The sequence below is a fragment of the Balearica regulorum genome, chromosome Z (genome assembly GCF_011004875.1).
Source record: "Balearica regulorum gibbericeps isolate bBalReg1 chromosome Z, bBalReg1.pri, whole genome shotgun sequence".
Lineage (NCBI taxonomy): Eukaryota > Metazoa > Chordata > Aves > Gruiformes > Gruidae > Balearica > Balearica regulorum.
Window position 1 is genome coordinate 19712118 of NC_046220.1, and position 23991 is coordinate 19736108.

The 23991-nt window shown below is 37.9% G+C and overlaps 1 protein-coding gene across 8 annotated transcripts in view; it reads left to right on the forward strand.

The window, feature by feature from the left end:
* The window catches only part of PRR16 (proline rich 16), a 168626-nt gene extending 147780 nt beyond the window's left edge, over positions 1-20846 (forward strand). For 5 of the 8 annotated variants that reach the window (XR_012833161.1, XR_012833165.1, XR_012833164.1 and 2 more), the window contains one exon: positions 15757-20846. The gene's annotated coding sequence lies outside the window, so the exon portion shown is untranslated. Of the gene's footprint in view, positions 1-14814; positions 15405-15756 lie in introns of those variants that run through there. The other 3 variants (XR_012833162.1, XM_075741055.1, XM_075741056.1) reach the window with 2 other exon arrangements.
* The last annotated feature ends 3145 nt before the right edge of the window (positions 20847-23991 follow it).

Genomic DNA, 23991 nt, shown 5'->3' on the forward strand with positions numbered 1-23991 from the left:
TGGAAGAGTCCCTTTGTACAGCTGTCTTGCCTTGTAGCTCACGCACTTGTGCCTGCAGGGTGGAGGTAGGCTTCCCATCCCATTTCCTCATGTCTTCTCCATGGTCACACAGGTAAAACCACAGGATACCTCGTGGTGTGTGTGCTCCATATCCCCTCTCTGGAGCAGAAAAACGCTTACTCCTAACAGCTGAAATATGGGTCTGTGCAGGTGGGGAGTAAGATATATCCTCCTTGAGTTGCCGGACATCCTGGCACAGTTTCTCCACAGCTGAGACGAGGGAGGAAGAAAGGCTCTCTTCATATTGCCAGAGTCGGCCAGCCACTTCATCCACCGTGGGTGCCTCTTCACTTTTCCAGTCGATTACTGCCAGTGAGTTGGTGTATGATGATGGTGCACTTCGTACAAATTTTCGCCACATGGGTCGGGTACACTGGACTTCATCGGGGTCTGTTGGCAACTGTGCATTGTCCGGATCCTAATAAACCATCTCCCGCACAGCTAATTCCCTCAGATATTGGATACCTCTCTCCATGGTGGTCCACTTGCCTGGCCGACATACGACATCTTCGCTGAAAGGATACCTCTCCCTCACACTTGACAGGAGTTGCCTCCAGAGGCTAAGGGCCTGTGCCTTCTTCCCAATTGCCTTGTCAATGCCCCCTTCCCTAGGCAAGGATCCTAGCTGCTTGGCCTCCCTGCCCTCCAGTTCCAGGCTACTGGCCCCGTTATCCCAGCAGCAGAGCAGCCAGGTAATAATGTGCTCCCCTGGAAGGCGGCTGAAATCTTTCCGCGTATCTCGCAGCTCACTCAGGGACAGGGATCAGGTGATCACTTCTGGTTCTGGCTCTTCTTGTTCTCGTGATGGTCCCAGTTCATCATCATCTCTCACTAGGTGAACCAATTTCCTTGTGTATTTCTCTTTGTGTATAGGGGAAATGGATACTGGTATGGGTTGATCTTTTGGCTCGGCTACAGTGCCTGTTGCAGGGGCTTGGGCAGCTGCAGTGCTTGAGCGTCTGCTCTCTCTCTTTCTGGATGGTGCTGTCTACTATCAAGCAGTGTTTGATAGATTGTGGCCAGGGCCCAGCACAGCACACTAAGTTGTGTCTCCTTAGAATTCCCACAGCATTATTCTTTCAAATATTCTACCATTTTATCAGGGTCTTGCAGTTGTTTGGGAGTGAAGCTCCAAACCATTGGGGGTGAAAAGGTCTCTAGATACCCACCCATACTCTCCCACATGCCATGCCAGTCCTGATCATTCAGCCTGGGGGAAGATCCCTGGGTGGTAGTCTTGAAACAATTTTTGCTAACCCTGAACAGGAGTGGGAAAACATTCAGGAGAACTAGCAATAGGAATATACTGGCCTGAACATTCCAAGGGTATTCAAAATTCTCAAAAATTGTTGTAACCAACCAGAAGGGAAAAGGGAAGGTGAAAGAGTGGGAGAAGGTATCCCCCCCTGTCTTTCCTATAGATTGGGTGCAATTATTAATCGATTCTGAAGGATGTTGACCGAGGTACGGGCCTGACCGAAATGCTACATACAAGTACCAGCTCAGACTCATGACTGTAGATGATATCTTATCATAAGTCATTATCACACAATACAACAATATGAGAACAGGAACCCCTCTCCCAGAGGTGATAAACAGCGCCGCAGGGATTACATAGAGTAAACACGGGTTTACAAACCAGAGCCATGTGACCAAACAGAACATCATTATGACCAGCGCCTGTTTCAATAACATTATAAATGCTTATAACAACTTTTTTTTAACTTTTTTTTAACACACTTGGGTCAGACTTGTCGTTATCACAACGCCTTGGGCCCCACGTTGGGCGCCAAAAAGGACTGACATGGTTTACCCCAGCCGGTAGCTAAGTGCCTCGTGCCGCTCGCTCACCCCTCCCCCGGCGGGATGGGGAGGAGAAGGGAAAAACAACGGCAAAGCCTGGAGGGTTGGGATAAGGGCAGTTTACTGGGACAGCAAGGGAGAGGGAAAACAATCAACAACAGTACTGATAACAGATAGTAACAGTGGGTGATAACAGAGAACAGTTTACCGATCCCAGGACCGACCAACTGGATGCTCAACCCGTCTGGGAGCCACGCCAAACTCGCCCCTGCACAACTCACCCCTGCCCAGACTAGCCCCCTTTGATGGTGAGCATGATGTCACATCATATGGAATAGCCCCCAGCCAGCTTGGGTCACCTGTCCTGGCTCCTTGGGAAATTAACTCTATCCTTGCCAGAACCAGGACATCCAGGTAGAGGGCTTAAGCAAATATAATAATTTTGCTATTTGTTTTGAAAAGTCTTATATTATCTTCATATTATCTTTAAAATGCATCAATTTAATCGTTAGTTGTGCATTTAACAGGTTTAATGAAATAAAGTACTAGATAAAGAAAATATACCTCTTGGAAGTACAGTGAAACTTGCAAAAATTAATCTCAGTAGGTCAGCTAAAGCTAAAGACAGTAAGTTTAAAACACTGAAATTTTAGGTAAGGCAAGCTTTTATTAACTAAACCCTGGGTTAAATATCAGAGCATCTATTTCAATCCTTTGCAGTTTTTTGCATTTAGATATTCTATAAATAAATTATTAAATAGATTATTTAGCAAGTTCTGGCCCTCTATTTGATTTGTGCAGTGGGTACAAAATATGATGTATTTATGAGTTTGAAATACACCTTAAAGTGGTTAATGATGTATAGTCATTAAAATCTCATCTTATTTTCTATGTTCAACCTAGGATTCCTCGCTATAGCCTTCTTAAAATTAATGGATAACTCTTTTGTCCATTAGGATTTGAGTATCACTGCTTTATGTATTTTCTGTAATAATTAATGCTGTGCCATCTGACACCAAGGGACAATTGTGCTGTCACAGCTAGTGAACTTTGCACTTCAGAAAAGAAACAGATTTCTGTGCATGTCTCAGATTTTTTTATTATTATTATTATTTTTTAAAAGAGGAAAAAACCCCAAACTCTTTCTTTAGGAAAAGATAAAAATATGGGAGTGCCTCCTGGTCACTCAAAGTAGTCATGGAACAGTAGCAGAAAAGATCAACAGGTTGGCAGGGTTTTAGGAACATCAATATACATTTCCATGGAGAGAATATTTGCATTTTTCACAAAGAAAATAGGAAACATCACGTGGCAATAATATGATCTGTTAAACAATACCTTGATGGAAGTATTCCGGCAATACCAGAAGAAATAAAATGACAAATCACTACTTATTATTTTACACTGGGGATTTTTCAGATGATCATTTTCCCAAGTAAAAGCATGTACTATAATTAAAATGCTCCACCCTGGCTGTGAGTCTGCCTGCCCTCACAGGAGCTGAGACTCACCAGGCAGGTGGGATACAAGATGCTATTGGGATGGGAACACCGCACCCCAACCTTCCATAGTGTGTGCACCCAGGGGGGTGTAGACACACTCTTGGGTGTCTACTAAGAGACAGTACAAGTCATCACTGTCTTTACCATGGGGTATGTCTGCAAATCACATGTAGTTTGCTTTCTTGCTGATGTAGGTATCCCACTAGTGGTCCAGGCTGTACTGCCAATGAAGTTGAAGGGCTTATGCATGTGGGTCCACCTAGTGTCAGTCATCAGCCTAAGCAATAGAGTGGAACAAACAAAAGATAGATGCAGTGGCCTTGCACATAGTTGCTGTATTACAATCTCATTTGAAAGGTGCAAGTGAACCTGAAATACACCACATACAGCATAACTGATTTAGCAGTAAGAAAGATTAAATTATGTGATTAATACATATTTTACTTTTGTAACTTCCATCAAAACCCATCAATTTATCATTAGTAACGTATGACAGAAGAAATGAAAGGAAAAGTCTATTGTAAGAGCGTTAAATCAAGTGGTGATTATTTCAGTTGCTTTTTGTTTGGAAATAGTTTTTCAAGTACCCATGTATTTTTGCAAGTACTGAAAGGTAGCCTGTATACGTATGAATAAGTGTGATTTCTGAATATAAGCTGGATTTTAAATTTACTAAAGATATGTCACCTTAGTGGAGTTTTAAACATAGTTTTCTTAATTGTTGAAAAATTAAATGAGAAATTTAAATATTATTAAACATGATTAGTATACTGGCTATTTCTTATAGAATCAAACATAAGGAATTACATTTTACTTAATGCAGATGATGTAAATAACATCCTTGGATTTTCCTTCTAATCTCAGTTAACAGGCCATTATTTAAAAATCCTATTAAACAAAGGGGTTTTATCTGTTTAATCTTGTAATTTTCTGAGGGAGAACTTTGTGGTGTAATCTTGATCAAGATCAAGAGCATATTGATCCTCCTCCAAAAGCTTTTATCGTACTTTTTTCTGATTGCCTGTTTTTTAAAAGGAAAAAAATAATATCTGAGACACCATCATCCTACTTAGTTTTTTTACTGCTACTATTTGACAGCTGCAATAAAATAAAATTATTACTAATTGCTTCTACGCATAGATTTATTAAAGAATTACTATCTGAACAGCAGAAGACTTGTATTTCAATTAAAACCTCTAAGACAGAAACCACATTTTAGTTACTGCTGATGCGTTCTTATAAGTTACTAGAGTGTTCAGTTAACCTGTTAATCAGTTCACACTTTCTTGAACTTTCCTCTTTATGGGAGCTATTCATGGGGTAAAGGAGGGAGGATGATACATGGAAAGAATTACTCACCTCTAATCTCCACTGTAGAAAATCCTTGCATACAAGATAATTCCCTTCTTTAACTAGTGTATAGTTTGACTTCACCCCACAGGCAAGATAGAAGATTTGCTTTTTTGGTTGCTATTTGTAGCTCTACTGCTATATTTCTATTAACATTAGAAAAATGAGAAGTAAAGATAAAGTGCTGGTCTTAGATTCAAAGTCATCAAAAAGAAAAGAAAAGGTGGCAGTTTTACTTTTCCACTATCATCACCATCTGGGGTGGCCTCTAGACTGCATTATTTCAAGCAATGCAAGCCAGCAGTGCCCAAAGTGTTCGTTTGTATCCATCCTGTTTAATTGTAATTCTGGAAGGAAAGCCAGTGTATTTTGTCTCATACTGAAAGTAAAGCATGCACTATGTATTTGTATGGCCAAAATGAAAAACTGAAATCTGTCATTGCTTTCAGCATTTAGATATTCTAGCTGACACAAATCCAATTGTTTTTCATTCACTCATAAATAAAGCATGGGACAGATGTGCTAGATTTACAGATTCCTGGAGAAGGAGATGTTGTTTGTACCAAGGCAAAGGTTTTTGCCTTTCTTTTGCCCTCTGTTGCTAGACATAAGAGAAATCCAAATTGAGTTGCTTCCTCTGCCTGAGGCATTTTAAACTCGCAGTTTCCCTGTGTCTGAAGCATGCTCTGTGTTTCTGCATGGAGCAGTTTGGCTTCAGTTGCTCATGGCTGCACCTCACCCCTAGCTTCTTTGAGGCTTTGGTAGAGGAAGGTGCCATGAGAGAGCAGAGAGTCAGTGCTGGGATGGTTCTTGTGTTTTGGAAAAGCAACAAGCACTACACTGAGAGGAAAAAGCATCCCTTTTTCATCTACTGTATCCTATGCCTATGGATTGAACTCCTCTTCTGCAACCTCCACACGCACATACCCTTTTCAGTTTGTCGGACAGTTATGGATGCACTGTCAAGGGCACAACTTGTTTTGGGGCATCACATCTAAAGCCTCCCCATTGCCTGCAGTTCCCCATCAAGTGTCCTCCAAGCTCTGAGCTGCTGCTTCTGCGAGTATGACCACCAGCCGGGTCATACTTTGTGCAAGCTTTCCCCTTTCTCAACAGCCACAAATACCAAAAACAGCAAGAAAAAACCTCACCGAATTCTGTCCTCCTGTGCTTCCTTCTCAGGTCCCACACCAGAAGCTGACATTTCCCAAGCCAAAAGAGGGGGTGAAGTCTTCTGACTCTTTTTAACTTGCCTCTCCTATCTCCCCATCCCGTTAAGGAAAAGCCATATTCTCTTGATGACTCAGTTACCTGATGCTCATTGTAGCAACAGAGGCAGATGAGTGTCTTTTCACCTGCTCTCAGCTGGAATACATTTAGACATTCCCTAAAATAGAATTTGGTTCTCAAAGAAAAATAAGTTCACAGTTACACTGAGACTTTTAATAGAAGATTGCAGGAGGATGCAGCTAGCAATTTACCGTTCAGCACATACTCTGTGTTGGTGGGAGGAGTGGTAAGACTTCACTCAAAATGAAGACTGGTGTTGTGGAAAAAGGCTTTTCAGAAGTGAGCTGTCAGCTTGTCATTTGTCCATTAAATACTTTTCAGGTTTGACATGGTATGTGAAGATTTTGTTGCATCAGCAATGAGCTTTCAGCTGATTGCTGACTTACAGTTGTGATTAATGCAATGATTTATATATCCACATGGCAAAAGCTTGTTGTATTTCTTCCAGTTTTTCTATTTCCTTGTTTTTTTATTGGAAAATCACTATGATACAGGTAAAACTGTTTACAAAGGTAAATTTAACATCTTTACTTTTAGTGATGTTTACATATTGATACTTTTTTTTTTTTTTATCTAGGGAATGTATTTTGAAAGTTAAGTATTTCTTTGTAAGCAGTAAGCATGTACTTCTAATTATTGATATGGCTGATTCAGTTTATTACCACAGTTTATTTTCCCAGGACACATTTGTGGCTATGAAACATAAGTATTGGAAATAAAAGCAAGCTGTTCTGGTTAACTTAAAAGGTTTTGTACTGCTCTTGATTAGAGGCTCTTTTAGGCTTTAAGAGTTAAGAGGCTCTTAGATAACTTTAAAAAGGAGAAGTGAGATTAAGGATTAATACATTTTTCAATATTAACTGTAGAAAAAAAGGCTAAATCAGGCTAAAGTTCCATCTTCTCTTGTTGGGTTTGCAAGTGAAATACAAAGCCATTTTATTTTTCATTGTTATTTTTATCAGCTAAGAATTTCCAATAAGTACTTCACCTCTCCATTGTGCTGTCCAAAGCACAATTCTTTGCACAACCCCCACCCTCACCCCAACAAACCTAAAACCTGCCAAAACAAACAGGGTGCATTTTGACTGGAGCAGAGTTGATTTTCAACTATTTGCAAGGGAATTATCCAAATTATGGATACAGCAGGCTTTCCTTCCTCTTTTGGTTCTGGGTCCATTGCTTTGCAACACAATGCTTAACACGAGGTGCATGCTGTCTTTACCAGGCTCTGCTCATTGATGTCTAAAATTATGTCTGGTGTCTACAAAAAAAATTCAAGAAAGTTCATAAAAGAATGAATTCATATTTTTATGACTTAATTTACTTAAGTTTTATGGTATTGCATTTTTTATTTTCTTGTATATGGCTTACTGCACCATCAGGGCAACTCAAAACCCAATGTGTAAATTCCTTTATTCAATTTTGTTGTAGTGACTAAATTCCTGCTTTCCATTAAATACATTTAATTTGTCCCATTGTCATATTTGATATAGTAGTTTCATACGTGTTAGGCAATTCTTCTTTTCCTGAAAGTTGTGCCAGCTTAAGTAAGTTGATCTTTTGAACTGCTAATATGTACGTGGTCAGTGCCTTAGATGGGCACTATTGTCTGTCTAAAAGAACACTGGTCATTCCTTTTTGGATGTTCTAGTATTAAAAGGAAAGAAAGAACATTGGAAAAGAGTATAATTATGAGAAATCAAAGATGATCTACTTGTCAGGGTTATATATACTTATTTATTTTTTTATCTTTCATCTTTCTGATAGGTGGCAGTTTATTGTCCTCCAGACTCTTCCAGTCTCTGACAGAGGTGGCCCACAGAGCTTCTGGGGCTTCATGTCTTTGTCAGTTTTATTTCTGGTTCTCCTACTCACACTTTATTCCATAGAAAGGAAAGGGAGACACTGGAGAAGTCACTGGGGACACACAGGCACCTCTCAGAGCACATGCAGAAGTATCAAAACAGTGGTGAATTCCCATGACTTCAAGAGAAGACATTGCCTTCCCATGCAAGGTCACAGTAGCAAACATAGGTTTGTGTTAGGCATTGGGATTGTGTGTGAGAATTTACTTGGTTTCAAACAGCAGAAGCTGAAAGTTAAGAGACTATAGGGTAGGATTTAAAGAACAATACTGTACAAAATACAGTAAATTCAGGAAATCTGAAATTTATGCATATAACTTCAACTGTAACCACAGACTTTATAAGATTTGGGAATCTTTGTTCAAGATTAAGTACTTTCTTCTAATAATTTTGACTAACTCAGCAGGAGCAAACCATTTATGGATGTATCAATTACAGAAAACAAAGCCAAGTGTCTCTGCTGTATATCATGACAGATAGAAAGTCCATCCTACCTGAAAAAAATTAACAGTGATTTTGGCCTTCTGTCCCATGCAGAGGAGGAAGTGTTTAAAGAGGTGTTTCAAATATGCAGAGGACCATCTGTGACTTATCTGAAGAGCTGCAAACTCTCTTAGCTTGAACTGTGGCTTGGAAAACAACATTGGAGAGGACCTTAGCCAACTCAGCGGGCACACAGTAGATTCAGTGCTTCAAACACAATTCCAATCCACATAGCCCAGAGCATGTGCCACCATTCTGATTGGAATCAGGATTTTGCAGCAGGCTTTCTTATATATCTGACTAACTGATTTAGATAAATAGATCCAGAGGTTTTATTCTTGTTTTCAACTTCAAGGCAGTCCATCAAAATGACTAATCTCTTTGGTGAACAGCTCACAGAATTGCTGGCCCAATAGTTTGTGGTATTTTACTGGCCAGTCAAACACTGTATTTGAGGCCTGTGCTTAATGTACAAACCACTGGATTACACATTTTGCTAGTAACCTTTTCCTGAATAGCATTAGCAGGAGAATTTAATGAGCTGTATTTGAATTCTGAGCTGCTTTTGTTGGCCCAAATATCTTTTATTTTAAGCAGATCACTCCAAAGCCAGATGAGCATGGACACTTGTTTTGAAGCAGGGATGGCCAGCAATTTACAGTCAGCAAGCCAGTTTGCACTGGCAAAGGTCTTGAGGTTTGCAAATGTTTATATTGGAAAGAAAACCAAAAACATGAACCAACCAACCAACAAAAAAAAAAAAAAAAAAAAAAAGGATTTTGTGTTCATTGTGAGCCAAGCCTTTAAGCATATTTGATGGACATTATGAAAGGTCTAAGGCAAAGATGCTTTACGGTTTTGAATTTTTCTTATAAGAAAAGAGACCTGAAACTGGGATAAATCTTTGCCTGTGTAATTGCCCCCTTTTCCTGCTGGAGCTCAACACATGCTGCTACCTATATACTTGAAGTAGTTCTTTACTACATTTTTCACATGTGTAGATTTTGATAGGGAAGTTTGTGCTAATAATTGAGAGAAATTAATTTCCTTAAAGGCTAAGTGCAGGCAAGATTTGTTGTTGAGCTTGTGTATGACTGTCCCATCCAGTTTTATATCATACTATACATCATTAGAGCTGGATGGAGAAAAACAGGGATCACTAAATTTGTCAAAACATATTTTTTCATTCAAGTCTAGACTTCTGGGCATTCAGTTTAAAATGGTTAAACAGGTTACAGAAGTAAAATGACCCATGTCAAGAGCTTCAAAATGAGAAGGTGAAATGTTGATCCTCATTTTCTTTGCCTTTTTCCACAGATATTCCAGAATTACGTGTTTGTTTCAAATATAGTGTTATGTCACACCAACATAAGAGAATTCTGGAAGGTCATTTTTAGATTTTTAAGATTAATCAAAATAAATTAAAAGGTATTATTCTAAATGCCTAAGAAAAATATTAATACTGATATTTCTGATAAATTGATATTTCTGCCTTTTAAACATCAGTGGCATATGATTTGCTTTGTTTGGAGTGGTGGATAAGTGGGAATAAGTCAGCTAATAAGTAGGTTTTAAGAGAGAATGCATAAGAGCATCTCTTGTTTTGTGTACAGGTATTTGAAGAAGCTGTTGAAACAAAAGCCGGCATCACTTAAAATGAAAGTTTGCATTGAACTATTGTATACTTGCAAAAGTTTTAGCTTACTGTGTCTATTTTTATAATCTAGAAAGCAAGTGCATTCTAGTAGAGTATGTACCACTTCACAAATTAGAACTCTTTACTGAGGTTTACATTAATCGCATTTGAACTTTCCCAGAAAATACATAGTAGTTTCCATGAGGAGATTCTTTCATATGTCTTCAATGTAAATGTCATGTCACGTTGATCTCTTTTGTGCATATTGTTGCTGAAAATACAAGCTATATGAAGATGGTAAGTAATTTTATAATGCTTAACTATGGGGTTTTTTTCACTGTCCGATCTCTATATTCAGTTATATTTTTAGAATATTTCTTGCTGTTTCCATTCAATTTCTTCTTGATACCATAATTTCCTTGGGAGCTCAGGAAAGTAGCTGGTTAAGTCTTGGTAAATTAATGTGTAGAAGTTTCAGTATTTTTCTCTCACAATGCATGAAGTCTCAAGCAGTAGATGCAACCCTTTCTATTGTGCCGTGTGATGGAAAAGGGCTGCAGCTGGTTGTCAGGAAGTCTTCCAGTAGTCTGCTGAAGTGTGGAGACTTGTAGTAAACACTGGACCCATTGCAGCATGTCCTCAGGGCCTCTCTTGCACCTGCCCAAGATTCAGCTGTGAGCTACTCAATAATTTCTAGCAGCTAAAAATTCCTAGCTACAAAGACAGAACCTCCCAGTGTCCAGAAGCATCACAGAAACCCCTTTTCTTTTGTAAAAAAAAATTTGAATTTGAGTATGTTGACTAACCAGAATAGTAATGAAACCTTGTGAGCCTTGTCACATTGGCATGTTAAGGGAGAACAGGGTAATGCAGTTTCAGTAATGTCCATATGTCTGCTGACAGTGAAATTAATTCTTTTCTTGTGTGGCAAAATATTTGTGCCAAATGATAAAGGAAAAAGTAAATCCTGTAAAGCACTTGGTAACAAACAGCATGTTGTCAGCTAGAATCATAAATTATTTTATCCCTCAATAGGCAAACCTGCAGAAAGGCTGCACCAAAGTATTTACAGATCTTTTCTGATGTCTTTTAAGTCCTTTTGGCTTACAAAGTAGGCCTAATCCTACAAGGCTGCTGGATTGCTTGAGTAATTTGAAATAGATGAAAGCTCAGTAAATGTCAAAAAAAAAAAAAAAAAGGCAGAAATATTGATAGTTACATTGTCTACTACATGGCTGCCTTCACCCACTCTTTTTTTTTTTTTTTTTTTTTTTTTTTTTTTTTTTTTTTTTTTTAATAAGCAAGTGGAGGGCTGCCAGCTCACTTATCATCCATGCTTCCTAGCTCCAGGCTGAATAAGAAAAGGTTACACCTGTCAACTGGAAGATGTACTCTGGGGAGAATGATTTTCAAACCATTCACATGTCACTTTAAGACACGTAATTATACAAAAACCTCTGAACTCTAAAAATTGAAACATAAAACTTGAAATTTTTAAATAATAGCAGATACAAGTCCTTTAAAGCATTTAAATATTCTGTGTGAATTTTCACTTGTCCTGAGACTAATGTCCCTTTCATTAACGGGTAAAAGTTTTTTTTCCATTGACACGTAGATTATGTCATATACTCAAAGAAATTATTTTTATACAGTGAGTGTAGGGTCACAGGGATTTGTATTATTGTCCTGTTCTGTTATATAGGTAGCATCAGGGATTGACCAATTTAAATGTAAACCACAGGATATCTGTCTTTTTACAGAAAAAAACACTGACAATAATGGGGTATGAGGTTGTGGTGTCTTTTTTAACCTGTTAGACCGTCCATCTCTTTTAGTTTCCACCAACAACTAGAATGTGAGAAGGCAATGATGGTCCTTAGAGTAAGCAAAGAGGTAATAGGTACAGTATTGGTAGGAAACTTCCCAGCAGTAGATATGACATTCTTTGGCAACTCATTGCAAATGCGAAGCTACTTCACACCTAATATTTTTGTGTCATTATTTGTTTGCTACGGCATTGCCAGTGCTAAACTGGATAGATAAACTTTGTAACCAGCTCCTCAAGTGCATTATTAGCTAATTTTTCACTAAACATTAGAAATAAAGTTACTTCTGCTAGGGACTTAGTTGTCTTTTGTATCTCCTTGTTTCCTAATCTTTGTTCTACCTCCATTTGAAGCAGATGTGCATTCAAGATAATTAATGAAATTTGCTTTGACTAAGAATGAAAAGGAGGGCAAAAATGAGGGCACAAAGATGAATATAGTACCATATATTATCTAGCTCTTATGTTTAAAAGTCTATTTTTAAACCAAAAAAGATGTAGTAAGAATGAATAGTCAGGTTCCCTGCACCATATTTTTTCTCATATCACTATAGAAGATTCTCTTTGCACATCTCAGATACAGAACCTCAAATTTGGGAAAGCAGTAGTAGGCCTGAGATTTGCTTAGCCATGCATCTTCACCCCTCTGATATTAGGGCAGAAGGATGCTTCAAGAAGCAAGTTTTTGTTTACCACTAGCAGTCTAGGGTTTATTTGTTTCTATTGTTTAAAGAGTAGAGAGAGCCCTCAACAAGCATCAAAGTTCTTTTGTTTTAGTGTTTGTGATTGTAGGTTCAGTGTTTCAAAGTATTCATATGCTGAAAAGGTAAAGCAGAAGCCTGTATAAAGGGAAAAGGACTGTCTCAAATAAAATGCTGTTAACTTGTAAACATGTAAATAGGTGCTGGAGCATCTCCAAAGAAGGGCAAGGAAGCTGGTGAAGGGTCTAGAGCACAAGTCTGATGAGGAGCGGCTGAGGGAACTGGGGTCCTTTAGCCTGGAGAAGAGGAGGCTGAGGGGAGACCTGATCACTCTCTACAACTACCTGACAGGAGGTTGTAGCCAGGTGGGTGTTGGTCTCTCCTCCTAAGTAACAAGCGATAGGACAAGAGGAAATGGCCTCAAGTTGCGCCAGGGGACGTTTAGATTGGGTAGTAGGAAAAATTTCTTCACTGAAAGTATTGTCAATCACTGGAACAGGCTGCCCAGGGAAGTGGTTGAGTCACCATCCCTGGAAGTATTCAAAAGATGTGTAGATGTGGTGCTTAGGGGCATGGTTTACTGGTGGACTTAGCAGTGCTATGCTAACAGTTGGACTTGATGATCTTAACGGTCTTTTCCAACCAAAACAATTCTATGATTCTATGTAGATTAAAAGTATTGAATGGATCCTAAAAGATCAGTTTATAAGTAACAATTAGGAAATTTTGTGAGTTTCATATATTGACAAACATGATGCTCCTGACACTCATTACATGCTTTTGTTACCGTTAATTTTTCATTATTAAAAGATATGTACAACTAATAGCTTGGCATGTTCTCTGAGTGCTAGTGTGCTTATGACAGGTAACAACATAGGTCTAAATTATGCTGTCTGTGCTAAAATAGCTCAAATAATGGAGATCCTAATTAGGCTACTCTTTCAGGTGCTTTTATCAGAATCTTAAAATAATGTGGAAATTATATAGCTTAGTATTAATCAGTTAAATCTCTCTTTTTCAATTGAATGTGAGATGCATTTCCTAGTGGTTTTCCCCTTTTTCTTGATAAAAGACACTACATCCAGCATAGAAAGTTGCATTTAAATTACGCTTTTCTGTGATCATTGGCAGTCACCACTGCACTCATCAGTTCAAAATTGATAAATGTCTTTTATATAATTTGTTTGATGTTTTTCTGTCATGACATTACAGAATCAAACTGTATTTATCATTCTTTAAATACTGTAAGTTGAACCTAAGTATCTCTGTATCTGAGTATCTTTAAAGCAAAATTTATTGTTCATTCAGCTAAGCTTGGATAAATGTTCCCTCCTATCCTTTTCCTGTTTTGTTCCAAGCTGTAAATCACTGTTTCATTTATGCTAACCACTGTATGCATAGCCATCCCATAGGTCCAAGGTGAAAGGGTGGTTTCCTTTAGTAGCCTTTTCCCTTAATATTTTCCATCTGCAGTGTTCTGCATAGCACTGGTTTTATGGGCATGATATTGAATTGCAAGCCAGAGAAAAAGAAAAAAATCATATTGCTTTTCATGCCTACAGCTGCTTAGCATTGTATTGTACTGTATTCAGAATAAGTTTGAGGAACAACTATTTTCTGATAGAGAACAAGTATTATTTGTACTATTTTTTTATTACTACTACTACTACTACTACTACTTTTACATATATATATTTGTTGTACCATATTCATCCTGTTTCAAGAGCATTAAGCTGAGCTCAAGGGCAATACCATCTTTTTTTTTGGTGATTTTTATGAGGTATTAACATACACAAATCATTAGCCCAATTGTAATTGAAGCCAGAAACTGTGACAACTGAAAAAGGGTTGTGTGTTTCTAGTGATATGAAGACACTCCTCAGTTCAAAAATAAGCTGCTAACAGTTGTTTAGGATACTCATCCTTTTCATTAATAATGTGAGCCAAACCATAAATACTTGACCAGGAAAAAAATTTCCTTCCAGGCCAATTTTGTCATAAATTTATTATACCGTGTTTCCTAGACTGTTTGGTGACATTGGGACACTGTTACAGTCTTGAATGTTAAGTTTCCATGAATAATTGATATTTTGTTTTAGCTATGAGGAAAAAAAATAAAAAGGCTTCACAGCACACCAACCTCACATTCTTTTTTTTTTTTTTCCTGCCAAAGTGAAATTCTGTCCTATCCCTTGATGATTTTTATCAAATTAAAGCATTCCAGCCAATGTGAAATAAGAGGAAATGTGAATAGTTCATAAAACTAACGGCAAAGAAGTAATATTCCTCCCCCTTGCAGTATGTAGCTCTGGGTGTAAATCACCAACACTGGAAGAGGAAGTTCTTGTTCTTTTCCTCAGGAGGTGTGAATTTAATCATTTAACACAAGTTAGTGCCCTAGCTACCAACTAGGTAAGGTAAGTATGCCAAGGTCTCTCTTTTGATCCTGCTTTATCTTGTCCAATAAATAAAGTAAGGAAATTCAGTGAGACAGTGAACCACAACGCTAGATTGGAGCGTTACTCTCTTTCACTGACTCTAAGACTATTTTAGTGTTTTATACAAATTAAAGCAGTTTCACAAAAGGGAATATGAAACATCCATATCAAAATTTTATATAGTGTTTTATTGATTTGGAAACTTACCTGTCAGGCGAGAAACTTCTGCTGAATTGATTTTCTATTTAATTTTAGAACAGAGATTAGAATCCAGATTCTCAGGTTAAATTAGACTTGAACCCATAGACATTTTTTCAAATGCTTGATGTATAGCTCTTTATTTTTAAATTCTCAGGAGTTCTTGTTTCGTTTTGTGTCCTAAGGCATATTGTTAAGCTGAATTGTTATGTTAGGTGGGGTAATCTTCTGAACAAGAATAATATATTTTTTTTTAAGAAAAAGAATATTTATTCTGAAAAAGAATAATTAAAAAAAATTTAAAAAATCATAATTTCAGTATCATCATGTACTCTGAGACCTAGGATAGTAATGATCAGTTTCTCAGTGGTATAATATAATGTGATTCCAAAGACATCACTGAAGTTAAACACATTTGCTCCAGAAGAAAACCAAGGATAATATTAATAATAAAGTTCAAGTTTCAAAATATCACGATTCTTTGAACTCTTGCTTACATGAAAGATGGAAAGATCATTCAAAATTTTGTTTTGTTTGCTGTTAACATTGTCTATTTAAAGTAGCATTTCAATAACTTTGTCCTTGTCTTCTTTTCTTTTCAACAGCACCTTCAGGCTTGAAGGAATTTCTATAGCTGGAGGCACATCACTTAACTTCTTGCATATCAGATTCGTCTTTGTGACTTCTTGCAGGCCAGATCTGAGAAGGAACTAGGAACCTGACCTTCCATGGAGAATGGAAAAGCCCTTCAAGTTAGAGCACAACTGATCACAAATATAATCTGCATTGAATCATCTTTCTCAGATCTGACAGCTACAAGCTGAGTCCTGGCAAAAGCCACAGCCTTAAATTCCATTTAGTGGAAAAGAAGAATAAAAAGGACTAAATGTCTTGCCCCGTTGCAGAAATGGCTCTCTCCAAGCCTGACACTTGAGTTCTGTGTTGAGGAACCAGAGTAACAAACAATGAGGTTTTCATGGGTCCAGCCAGCATCCAAAAATATTTCAATATGTAGCCAAAAGGAGAAATGAAGCACTTAGGTGATAGCAGAAAATGAATGCATTTACTGTAACAGAGGAATGTTACCGTCCGTGGAGAAAGAAGACCTCTGTCACCCCTTGTACATATTCAAAGCCATACAGGAACAGGGCATCGGTAATGTTAAATTGCTCAAAAGGATGCTGTCTCCTGTCCTCTACCCAACTTTGAAGAAGTTCAGCTGTTAGAGATTGCATCTCAATGCACTTTTAGTATTTGCACTGTCACTTCCATTCAGGGTAATGATGTGCGCCACCATTTGCACAGATGGCCCCAGGAGATTTTTGACCACAACAATCTATATTTTGCCGGGGCTCCAAAAGGAATTAAAATGTTAGAACTGAAGAAAAACTTTTGCGCTCTCTTTCACTATGGGGATCTCTTCACAGAAAGGACCACGGTCCTTTCTTAGGTTTGAATAAATACATACATATACATACATATATATATATGTATATATATGAAAAAGCATCAATGTGATAAGGTGTATTTAAAAAGGGGATATAATCTTTTTTAATAGCATCCATTTTTTATCATATTAGCAGCAAAGAAATTTAGTCTATTGAATTATACATCCAAAATGTTCCTATTTAACATTGACATAGTCCCAGTTACCCTTAAAGAAGTCATTTGTAATATGTATTTGACATAATTTTTTTCTAGCCATTGTCTATACTTCATGGAGTAATCTAACAGACAAGCAGCATTTTCAGTTTATTTTTCTCAATAAATATGTTGTTTATATTATTTGCAGTCACTCATTCTGGCTGATTTTTGTTATCTCCAAAAATGATTTAAAGACAGAACCAAAACACAGGAATTATTTGTTTGTGTTAAGCTGTAATGATTTGCTGACCGAAAGCTTTAATATAAATACTGTAATTTGTAAAATGATGAAGTATATTTATACAGGCAAATATGTATGGAAAACAAGAGGAGGTATTTTAACTCTTAATTTCAGAACATAGTTTATTTTAATATCCACACAAATAAATCTAATTATATAATGGGATAGATTTTTTATTATCAGTGAGTTTTAGCAAGTGAAGATTTGGATGTTTAAGAATGAAAGGAATGTAGTCTAATAATGGTGGTTTCCCAAATTATACAGATACATTTTCTCAGCTGTCTCATTTTATTCAAAAACTGGTTTAGGTTTTTTGGGAGTTGTTTTTTTTGGTGTGTGTGTGTGTTAGGACTTTTTTGTTTTGTTTTTGTTTGTTTTAGCATGCTGACAAGGCCATGAAGTTGATATTATTTGATCAAAAACAATTTGAGAAACTATAGAGTAAGAGGTTGTTCCTTAGAACTATCAGCAGTTTACAGTTAAGAAGAGTCATTGTTATCCACTTACTGCAGTGTTTTGTTATGAAGTTATTGAACATTTCAATGCTAGAGCTGTTTTGAATAAAAATGTATTTTTTTTCCTTTTTTCTTAGTCCATTACCCTGTGGGTAATTTTAAGAGAGAAGTAAAGCATGTGATTCCCAGCTCACTTAAAACATTCATTTTAAATCCAGTCATATATATCTGATTTGTAAAGCTGAATAGATTTTTCTTTATTTTCATTACTTTATGGAACCTATTAAGTGCTCACTAAAAGAAAAATGATCTTTCAACAACAAAAAATGGAAAATTCAAGCCTTTTTTTAATCTGTGGGTTAACTTTGTAAAGGGCAGATAACTTAAAAATGTGTTGCTCTGCTCTAATGTACTAACTAGTGTATGCGTGTGTGTTTTTGTGTGTGTGTACGCATGCGCACCCTTCCCCGCTGATGAATGAAATGCCAGCTCTGCTGAAGTAAGTGCCACAAGTCCTGTTACTGCAAAAGATGCTCATGTTATTGTATTTTTTGGAGAAAGACCTGAGCTCTGTCTTTGCTTGTGACTCTGAAGCCATAAATAGCTTTTACAGTTTGTCAGGAAATCACAAAATGAAACAATTAAGTGAATGTTAGCCTCCCTTATTTGGTAAACTTGGGATTGTCTCATGGTTTGACTCTTTTTTTTAAAGAAGATTAGCGGTCAATTTCCATTGGTGCAATGGTTAAATGAAACCTTTGTATTTGTTAAAGAATGATGGCTGTGTTTTGTTCCGTACATTTTAGCTTATGGTTGGCTTACAGTCTTTTAACTGTGATTTTGTTTCTGTGTCATTAGAATAACATATTTGGACACACAACTTGCATGGGCTTGGTTTTGTTCCCTCTTTTGACAACCTATATTTTAAAATTGGAGAGCTTACTCTTTGAGACTAATATTGAGATGTTTAAAGAAGGGACAACATTATTGAAACAATAAGAAAATTTCAAAATGCTAATTTGAGCACTTCCATTATTATCTAATAATAATATTTGGAAAAGCTCTTATTTTTGTGAACAGAATGCATTCATTTATATTTGAAAATAGCCCAATAAAAATCTAGTGAAATAATTTGTTACTACTTGCAAATACTTTTCTGCTATACTGAGTTCTAGATCAGCTTGTGTGTGAAAAATTTGTTGTACAAAAACCACCTGGAACAATGCACAATTTTCTTTGGAAAAATACAGCAGATATAAAAAATAATGACCTGGTCCCAGGAGGGATTTTACAGAATGTATGTAATGCAAAAATAATAAATATATAACAACATGTAGACCTAATTTAAGTGAAAAATGTAGTTGGAAGAGGACACTGCGAATCATGGTTCTCATCAATCACATGCTGTTGTTTACAGTTCTGCATTAACTGGAGTTTTATACTGGAAAGTAAATTTCAGTGCGTGTGCACACAAATACATTCACATGTATCACATCTGATTCAACTACCTGTGACACTGGGGTAAATTTGGATTTCTTGATTTTTGAGGATTTAAATAATTAGATATTTAGGTAAGTATTCAATATTGTGATATAAACTGAGCTAATGTATGTATACTATGCAGATACTCCCCTGAGATAACACTTCAACACAGGATGATAAGACTCTACTGGAATTTCAGAAATTATTGGCAAATAATTAGCATTGAAATATTTTTTCATAAAGTTTAAAACCAGAGGAGACAATTAGATTATCTCATTAAACAACAAAAAAATTGTCATTTTCCATTATCTTAGGTTAAACATTTTGACACAGACCAGCAGAACCTTTTCAACTAAGGTGATATTATAGTGACTGATGGGTGCTTTGGTAGGTTTATGGGTGTTGTGTGTATAAGAAGTGCCTGCAGAAGTGATTCTAGTATAGTGCAGTGTTTCATTATCTGGCATCTGAAAAGCTATCTGGACCAACCAATATGCTTGAAATGATGAGGTGTGCAAAACAAAAAGCTGACAGTTCTGGATGTGTCTACAAGACATACTTTCAGCACTTGAATTTTTTTTAAAGACAAAGACCACCACTATTCATGACAAAAATACGGATATGGTAAAATAGCTGTTTTATAAAGGGGAAGCAAAAGATTGCAACATTGTGGTGATCACCATGGTATTATGAAAGTGTCCCTCTCCTGATACAAACAATTGCCCCAAGTGTCACATGGCATGAATATTCCCAAAGGACAGATTTTTGCTCTAATGGGATATGTGCTCAGTCCGTAACAAGGTTTTCCAATGACATTGTAAATAAAACCTGTCCACAAGATAACCATGCCAGTTTTGGTGTGGGATGGTGTTGCCGGTGGAGGGAGCCAATGCCTCACCCTGGGGCTCCTGCTGAAGGTAGGAGTCTGTTACTCAGGCATCTGGCAGAACCAGAGCCCATCAGGGAACAACTGAACCAGAACGTACCTGCCAGCTGTGAGGTAGAACATATCATCCAGTGTCAGACACTTCTGCTAGCCAACAGTGAGGAGGAATCAGGAGACATGGACCTGCTGGGTGTCTGTGGCAGAAAAAAAGTAGACAGGAGCTTCTAGGGCAAAATTTAAAGGAGGCTGGGAAAGAAGCTGTGGGCTTAACATGATCTAAATCCCAGGAAGACTCTGGGAACTACTGATCTGTGAGCCTCATCTATGTGCCTGGGAAAATCATGGAACAGATCCTCCTAGAAGCTATGCCAAGGCACATGAATGACAGGGAGGTGATTTGAGACAGCCAGTATGGCTTCACCAAGGGCAAGTCTTGCCTGACCAGCCTAGTGGCCTTCTATGATGGAGTGACTATATCAGTGAGTAGGAAAAGATATACAGATGCCATCTATTTCGACTTCGGTAAGGCCTTTGATGTGGTCCCCCACAACATCCTTCTCTCTAAATTGGAGAGATATGGATTTGACTTATAGACTGTCTGGTGGATGAGAAATTGGTTGGATGGTTGCATCCAGAGGGTAGTAGTCAACTGCTCAATGTCCAGGTAGAGATCAGTGGTGAGAGATGTCCCTCAGCGGTCCGTATTGGGACCCATACTGTTTAACATCTACACCAATGACACAGACAGTGGGATTAAGTGCATCCTCAACAAGTTTGCAGATAACATCAAGCTGAGTGGTGTGGTTAACATGCCTGAGGGATGGAATGCCATCCAGAGGAAGCTGAACAAGCTGAGAATGGGCCCCTGTGAACCTCATGAGGTTCAACAAGGCAAAGTGCAAGGTCCTGCACATGGGTTGGGGCAACTACCAAGAATCAATACAGGCTGGGGGATGAAGGGGTTGAGAGCAGCCCTGCAGAGAACAACTTGGGATGTTGATTGATAAGAAGCTCAACATGAGCTAGCAATGTATGCTTCCAGCCCAGAAAGCCAGCCGTGTCCTGGACTGCATCAAAACAAGTGTGACCAGCAGGTCGAGGGAGGTGATCCTGCCCCTCTACTCCGCTCTGGTGAGACCCCATCTGGAGTACTGCATCCAGCTCTGGGGGCCCCAGTACAGGAGAGACATGGAGCTGTTAGAAAGAGTCCAGAGGAGGGCCATGAAGATGATCGGAGGGCTGCAGCACCTCTCCTATGAGGACAGGCTGAGAGAGTTGGGGTTGTTCAGCCTGGAGAAGAGAAGGCTCCAGGGAGACCTTATAGCAACATTTCAATATTTCAGGGAGGCTTATAAGAAAGATGGGGACAAAATTTTTAGTAGGGCCTAATGTGATAGGACAAGGGATAATGGTTTTAAACTAAAGGAGGGTAGTTTCAGACTACACATAAGGAAGAAATTTTTTATGATTAGCGTGATGGAACAGATTGCCCAGAGAGGTTGTAGACACCCCATCCCTGGAAACATTCAAAGTCAGGTTGGACAGAGCTTTGAGCAGCCTGATATAGTTGAAGATGCCCCTTTCAACCCAAACTGTTCTACGATTCTATGACAAATTATGGAGTGACTGGGAGGGAAAGGACGATTTATATTGACTGCTTTTAAGTACCATTACCATTCTGTGTCTTTAAGAGTGATTTATTTAATAAGTGTCCACAGCAGGGATTTGGCAGCATTGGTGCAGCAGACCAGGATCGCTGCAGTGACCTTCCCTGAGTTACAGAGCAGCTGAAAGGGAGTATTTTCATGTATAATTGCAAAAACTGTATGAGGAGAAGGTTCATCGTTAAGTGGAACCAAGGAGACCTTGCGAGTATGGGAGACTGAAAAGAAGGGTTGACAGTTAAATTGACATCAGAAGTGAGCCAAGCTAAAGAGTGGAAAAAAGGCAATAGATGAAGTCAAGCATGTGGTTTAAAATGACACACTTACTGGGGGAAAACTGTAGGAATAAGTTGGAAGGACAAGACAAAATTAGATTGAACAGGGTGACACTTACACACATTACAGGAAGTTTCCTTAGAGGGCTACCGAGACTAAATTGCTGATTTTCATGGACTGGATAGCTGAAGATTCCATGAAAGAAGCAAAACCGAGATGGATTTGGTTCAAAATCCACTTCAGCTGAATGTCTTTCTAGATTCAATATCCTTGCAGGGCTGCAGAAGCCAAGAAATCTCTCCACAGTTGTGTTCAGTTTCAGAAAGGACAATCATAGAATCATAGAATCATAGAATGGTTTGGGTTGGAAGGGACCTTAAAGATCATCCCTGCTGCGGGCAGGGACACCCTCCACTACACCACATTGTGCAAAGCCTCATCCAACCTGGTCTTAAACACTTCCAGGGATGGGGCATCCACAACCTCTTTGGGCAACCTGTTCCAGTACCTCACCACTCTAACAGTAAAGAATTTCTTTCTAACATCTGATCTAAATCAACCCTCCTTCAGCTTAAACCCATTACCCCTTGTCCTGTCACTACACTCCCTGATAAACAGTCCCTCTCCATCTTTTCTGTAGGCCCCTTCAGGTACTGGTAAGCTGCAATTAGATCTCCCCGGAGCCTTCTCTTTTCCAGGCTGAACAATCCCAACTCTCTCAGCCTGTTCTCATAGGAGAGGTGCTCAATCTCTCCAATCAGCTTCGTGGCTCTCCTCTTGTTTACAGTTGTAAACAAGAATTTCTGTAAGGAAGAATCTGGAAGGAATCACTAGAAGACTTAAGTCATGGCAGATGGCACAGAGACTATTGAAAATGTTATAGTGAAGGCAGAGAGCAAATACATCCTGCTTAGCAAGAAAGGCTTGAGAAAGGGCAAAAGAGAGCGCACATGGCTAAGCAACATGGTATCAGAGACTGCTGAGAGCAAGAAGACATCCTTCAGATAGCTGGATTATTAAAGAAAATGTAAGGACTTTAAAGTTTTTAAGACTAAATATAAAATACAAAAAAAAATCCACAAGGCAAATCAAAATAATAGCAAGATATATAAGAATAGTTGGAAGAAACATAAGAGTTAAGAAATTCTATTTCTACAATAGCAACAGCAGGAAGTGTAGCAGAGAGTCTGTAGTGCCAAAAGATAATCAAGGAAAACAGAAGCACTTGGAAACTATAGGTACAAAACCGCCTTAACATTTTAATTCTGCTTTTGTTGTAAAAAGTTTTGGTAGATTCTCACACATGAGTTTTTCTCTGTGGGTGAACTCATATGAAGTCATACTTTGTCAGTATGAGGTGATACAAAATGAAATGAAGAGAATATCAAGATAAGATGGCATACACCTAAGCTTTTTAAAGGCACTCAGGGGTGAAATAGTCAAAATAGTAACTGTGATGTGAAATTCATTCTTTAAAACTATTTTGATAGCTTTTGAGATGGGAGGTGGAAAATACGTTGCCAATTTTAGAGTGAATTTGAGGGAGGTTGAAAGAAGAGTATTGACCATTATGTCAGTACTGGGAAAATCAGTTAGAACAATACTAATATTTAAAAACAAACAAACAAACAAACAAACAAACAAACAAAAAAACCCCCAACAAAACAAACAGAAGGTATTTCACAGTGTCAATGTCACCAAACACTGAAGGAAACAGTGCAGCTGGCTAAGAGGAAAGTTCCTGCAAAAAAAAAAAAAAAAAAAAAAAAAAGTTAAGATATGGGAGAAAAGGGTGGGGTTTTTTATGGTCAGTTTTCACAGTGGAAAGAGCCCATGAGTGAAGTTCCATGGGATATGTACTGGGATCCATGCTTCTCGAAATACCTATAAACATGTGAATATGCTGGAAAACTAGTCAATTGTTATTTGGTAAATTTGCTGATCATACTAAGTTATTAAAGATATTAAATATGAGTGGCCTGAATGACTGGTTATTAAAATGGCAGATGAAATTCAGTGAAGATAAAAGGAAATTCATCTATATGAAACCCAATTTTTATTTCACATATTTCACTTAGTTTGATATTTAGCGGTTAAATATTTCTATGAAAATGTCAGTCCTGTGCTTAGGAGGTCACAGAAATGCAAGTATGCAGTTAAGAATTATTAGGAAAGCAACAGACAAAATAAGT